This window comes from Aptenodytes patagonicus, chromosome 6 (assembly GCF_965638725.1).
Source record: "Aptenodytes patagonicus chromosome 6, bAptPat1.pri.cur, whole genome shotgun sequence".
NCBI classification, from domain to species: Eukaryota; Metazoa; Chordata; class Aves; order Sphenisciformes; family Spheniscidae; genus Aptenodytes; species Aptenodytes patagonicus.
This window is the reverse complement of record NC_134954.1, coordinates 17,888,546-17,894,581: the sequence shown is the minus strand read 5'-3', so window position 1 is coordinate 17,894,581 and position 6,036 is coordinate 17,888,546.

Sequence of the window (6,036 nt, the reverse complement as noted above, 5' to 3'; positions counted from 1 at the left end):
GTGGCAAGCCGCTGCTGGGGTCTCAGGGCTGCCTCTCCATCAGCCGTGGGCCCAGAGCTCCTTAAGACAACATTGGTCTCCCTGTTGGCTGCAGCAGACTGTAGTAAGGTCCTAAAATGCCAATATGTCAGTCATCTAATTTCTTCCTTACTAAATAGCTAAGTCTCCTCAGCTGCTGTGAGGAGTATAATATTTTCAGAGGACTCTCCATGCTCCCAAGCCTGCAGCAGCTTGGGTGTTGTAGGAACATGGACAAGGAAGAAAACAGCAAACCTGCTCAGTTAGTGCAAGTGCCAGCTCATGATGGTGTGTTTATGTACTAAAATCTTTACCTGAATAAACACTGCTGACACTGGTGAACCGGTGGATTGTGCGATGCCTTGCACAGGCAGGCTATAGAAATCCTATAGTTTAAATGAAACGCATGCAGCTGAGCGCCGGGCTAGTCGTGAATCCCGGCCTTTGGCTGCTCCAGCTCCATTCAGCAGCTGCAAACTAGCTGTTTTGATTAAATTCACAATCTCTTCCTGCAAGCCTAAATGAGTAAACGCCCTCATTGTTTTGTCTCTCCCTTCTACGAAGAGCTGGCGCATGCCCAGGCGCTGTTCAGGAGAGAATGGAGAAGTAACACAAGCAGTGGAATTCCCCACAGCCCTACCTGGGAGTCAACAGCCGCCCCTGCCCCGCCGAGGGCTGGCTCTGCCCATGGGAGAGCTGCTGCTGCCAGGGCTGGTGGAGGCATGAAATTTTAGCCCAGCTGATCTCCAACCCTTGCTGGTTTTGTTGCTTTTTGAACTTTCCTCTCCCCCCTCAAATGCCCTTCTTCCCCCCACAGTAAAGATCCCCTGTCTCCTGAGATGTTACTTAGGGAAAGGATGAGGTATTAACAAGAAAAGCACCTTCTGCTTTAACTTGTTTTTCATCTGGAAAATAAGTGACTGCAAAATTTCATTATGGATCCTGGCACATATTAGCTTTTAATGATTTCTGTGCCCTGATTGATTTGGAAGTTGAAAGATAGTTGGTTTTGCTCCCAACTCCAGCTCTGGAAACTGAGATGGGGTCAAGCTGAGTTGCTTGGACGCCTGCAAGTAAAGTTTGGTGGCTCCTGTCACCAAAGACAAAGAGGTGCTGAGTTAACCCTGCCGCCCTTAGCTGGTTACAGGTTAGTAAACAAGTCTGTTGAGGAAGTTTGAGGAGGAAGAGCACCCAGCTGTGTTGGCTCTGCTGGGTTAATATGCAAACAGTAAATGACTTTTCACAGCTCAGGAGATACTGTTCTGGGCAGGCACAAGAGAGGTGCCACGGTAAGAATGAACTCTACTCAGGATAAAGTTGAATTTCAAAGTGACACTGAAAAGTAAGTTAAAATTGGTATTTACATTTTGAAGTAAAGGCCCAAAGAGATGGGGTGGGTGGCTGATGTAAGTAAGCATGTGCATCTGCCTCAAGGTGACAGGTTAGCAGATCTTTTTAGAGCTTGCTTAAACTCAGACACTCCCTTGGAAATTCAGTCAGGTGAGAAGACCACCAGCCCAAGAAAACAAGACGATGACACTCATTAAAATAGAAGGCCTGAGCCCAAATTCATGCCAATAGTGTCATTTTAGTCTGAGTAAAAAGAACATTATAAGCCTAGAGTCAGCCTATAATCTTAAGGAAGTGGCTCTAGGTTTGTACTATTGCAACGTATATATGCATATATGTGTGTATAAATATATATAGGAATCTAATTTATAATAAGCAGTTCCTTAGAGCGTGCTTAAAAATATACATTGGCTCAGGCTAAAAGCTTCTGTTTCCCCAGCTCCACTGTATCGCTCATGGTCAGCCATGCAATTGCATAGCCCATTTTCACATTTGTAGCCCTGTCTTTGATTTTCATAATTCTACCATGGAGTTAGATAACACCCAAGGAAGTCTATGTCTGTGTCCGAAGAGAGTCCTTATATACAAGACGCCCTGTCTGTATGCTAACCGCTCTGGGTTTTAACATTAAATACAAATCCACAATGTGCTGTCTGATTAATCGCATGGAATCTGAGCAGATCATACAGGACCTGAACTAAGAAGCTGGCTCTTTGTGCTCAAAACCAGGCTTAGACTGTGCCTCCAGTGCATTGCAGTGACTGTAAAATAACAAATAGCATCTTCCCTCCCTTGAACATCCACACAGGCTATCAAAAGCAGGATTTGAGATGTAGTAGTATGGTATTTTCAAAGTCTGTTAAGCTCTGTTGCACTTTTGCAGAGGAAATGGTGATGCAGAATGGGAATGCAAAAGGAAATGCAGAAGTTTTTGGAGCCCTAGTGCTAGGCACAACCCCTGACCCCTCACACCCGGCCTCTCCAGCTGCGGCAGGGAGGCGGGAGGGCATTTCTGACTCCTGCCTTTGCATGCTTTTCAGCATGGAATTTTTGGGGGGAGGGAAAAACCCCTCATAAGTAGATACAGTCATACTAAACGTATGCTGCTGCTTTGCTGAGCTGTTCTTACTTTGCAGTGTTTCATAACCTGTAGCACGTTTGCATCGCAGGGATGAAAGTGCTGGAGCAGATGATGCGATGGCAGCTAACACAGTGTGGAATGTGTGCATGTGGCCAGATGGTGAAAAACATCAAAGGTAACTCATCTGATCCCTAAAATAACCCAAACCTCAACTGCTGACTATGCCAAGTAACACTGGCTCCCACAGGCCCCAGAGCAGAGCATCAGGGCTGCTTTGCCAGTGAGGCTCTCGGAAAGGCCCTCTCCTCCTCCCAGCATCAGGAGCAGAGTGTACAAGGCCTGTAAAAATCGCCTTTTTCTTACAATGAGTTGCCTTATGCACCATTAAAAGAGCAGAAATGCCACGGCACAAGGACAGAAATAGCCCCACTTCTCCAGGTATTACCCTTGGGGGTTGAAACACAACCATTTCCAGGGGCACTCAGAGCTCTCCATAGATTTTTGGAGATGCTGCTGTGCCTCCATGCACCCCTCACTGACAAAGCCAGATGTATATGAAGGCAGCGGAGACAGTCCTGAAAATACAGCCCTCCACAACCACGTAGCCGTGCCCTCAGCGCAGCGAGGCAGACTTCCCCTCGGTGCACTCCCTCACCCTTTTGGATCTGCAGACTAGAAACATGCACAGGCGCCTACAGCGAGACCTGAATAACCGCACACACCCCAACCAGTTTGCAGAATCTGAACTAATAGCAGCTAGATCACCTGAAAAAAATCCTTATGGTGTGCCAAGGGCTGAAAGTGATTCATGCTGAGGAACGGTTCTGAGGTGGGTTTTTTTGCAAGAAATCTGAGTAATTTCCCATTAGTGTAAGTTTTATGCCTTGTCCATGTGTGAATTCACAGGTCAGGGGCTGGGTTGCCACAAATGTTTTGGTGCAGTTCCCGCAATAACGCTTTCGGTTTAATAGTGCTTTTTTACGAAACCTGCTGGACCTTTTCAAACGAGTCTTTGTTTTAAATGCTCCCTCTGCTGGCTATACTGTGAATTATTATATTTTAATTAAAAACTTCAGACTAAAATTCGATTGTAATGAAATTATTAGGTTAACAGTTGTGCTGATTTTGGCTGGGATAGAGTTAATTTTCTTCATAGTAACTAGGTATGGGGCTATGTTTTGGATTTCTGCTGAAAACAGTGTTGGTAATACAGAGATGTTTTCGTCACTGCTGAGCAGTGCTGACACACAGTCAAGGCCTTTTCTGCTTCTCACCCCACCCCACCAGCGAGTAGTCTGGGGGTGCACAAGAAGCTGGGAGGGGACACAGCCGGGACAGCTGACCCCAACTGACCAAAGGGATATTCCACACCATATGACGTCATGCTCAGCATAGAAAGCTGGGGGAAGAAGAGGGAAGGGGGGGACGTTCAAAGTTATGGTGTTTTGTCTTCCCAAGTAACCGTTACGCGTGATGGAGCCCTGCTTTCCTGGAGATGGCTGAACACCTGCCTGCCGCTGGGAACTAGTGAATGAATTCCTTGTTTTGCTTTGCTTGTGTGCGCAGCTTTTGCTTTACCTATTAAACTGCCTTTATCTCAACCCACGAGTTTTCTCACTTTTACCCTTCCGATTCTCTCCCCATCCCACCAGGGAGGAGTGAGTAAGTGGCTGTGTGGTGCTGAGTTGCCAGCTGGGGTTAAACCATGACAACAGTAAAAATTCCCTTTCTTTATTCCTCCGCCATACTCTGAATCCCACATCTCGATGGCACTGAGTGTACTGCACCTGTCCTGATACTGGCACAGTGTTTGTGGGAGGAGTAGTTTTCCATAACACCAATTATTATTGCTGTTTTAAATCTCTTAATATAAAATATATTCTCTCCTTTAACAAACTCTGCCTCTCCTATATCCCTAGACTGTCTTATGATAGGAAGTGCTGTGGTTTGTAGAGATTCTGCTTCAGAAAAGAACAGGTGGGTGTGGTGGAAATATTTAGTGTTCTCTTGCTTATATAAAGCCAGAAAGAGTTATTTAAAATATTGTTTCTGTAAAAAGAAGTTTTAAAGGAGCCATTGCAGGCTTTTTTGTTTTCTTTTGCCTGTCTTCCTGTTGAACGGTTGATAAACACTTTAAAATGCTGTAGAAAATAATTGTGAAAATTATTAAATTTACATTAGGGGTAAAACTAATCTTATATTAATGATGTGCTGCCAACTATTTAAACACCACTTGTGAAAGAAAGAAATGCCATTGGATTAGTGCCAGGAAAAAATGGAATTAAGAACAAGGAGAAAATGTGTGCCTACCCTGGGGATGAACAAAATAAAGCATGGCCCAGCTCCAAAGAGTTTTCTAAGTGCGAGGCGAGGAGCAGTGCCCAGCCAGGAGTGATGCAGGTGAAGGGTAGGATTTCTGGATGCAGAGACACGAGGCTGTGTGGGCTGTCTGGCCGTGGGGTGGAGGGACACCTGGGTCACAGCCCCACCACACACCCGCTGCTGCTCTGGTCCTGCGGTTGAGGGTAGGAGGTAGGAAATAGGGTGCTGCAATGGGAACAGGGAAATGCAGCTCCAGCACCATCGAGGCATCCAGTGCAATCAGAGATGCACTTGGCACCAGGCTCAGCCTCCAAGCGTGTCTCTCCCATGAGTTTAGACATGCCAGCCAGTCCCACGGGAATGTCTCATACTCAACAGCACCGTAGTTCTGCAAAAAAAATGTGCTGTATCTATGGCAGATTAACGCTTGAATTAAGATGCCTCACATACTCATCTCACGCCATTTGAAGGTGCTGTTGAGGATTTTGTGCCAGATGCTTTGTCAGTCCTCAGGTAGGAGCTCAGTGCCTGTGGAAGTGCAGCACAGACGGCAGCGAGTCCTTCAGCGGCTCCTCCTGTGCATCCTCCCACTGCGCCACCCGGCATGGGGTGACGTGCACGGCTGCACCCAGCCGTGGGAGGCACTGCCCTGGCCTTACAAAGCCCTGCACAGTCAGACTTTTTACTAAATCTAAGAAAACATGACTGGAAAAAAATGTTCTATGGGGCCCAGCCTGTTTTTAATGCATTCAATTTAACGCAAGCAGGAGTATGACTCCTGCTGACTGAAAAATAGGCTTGTAAGTACTTTGAAGCTTTTTTGCCCAGGACTTTTTTCAGCAGGAGGAAAGTTTATATTCTGTGAAATTCTCAGGACCCTGCTGGACAAGATGGCAAACCCCCACATTAGGATATTTCAAAAGTAATGCTGGTATGACCATTAATAAATGAGAGAGCAGGGGAAGAAAATGAGTAGCAGTTCAGAAAGAAAGAATGTGAAAGGAAGGCAAATAGGAATGAAAATGAAACTAGGACTTTCACTGGCTAAAACAGATTTCAAACATATAAATAATCTATAAACATATAAAAATGTGTTTATAGATCAGAATGGAGAACACAGGCTCCACTATCTATCTTGAAAGAGGGGAACAACAGTAGTGCAGGTATCGTCCACTATTCAACGCCAGCAAATGTGGTCACCATTAATCATTTGGCAGAAATGAAGTAAGAAGAGGTCACCCTTGCAGAGCATGGACACACAGGCA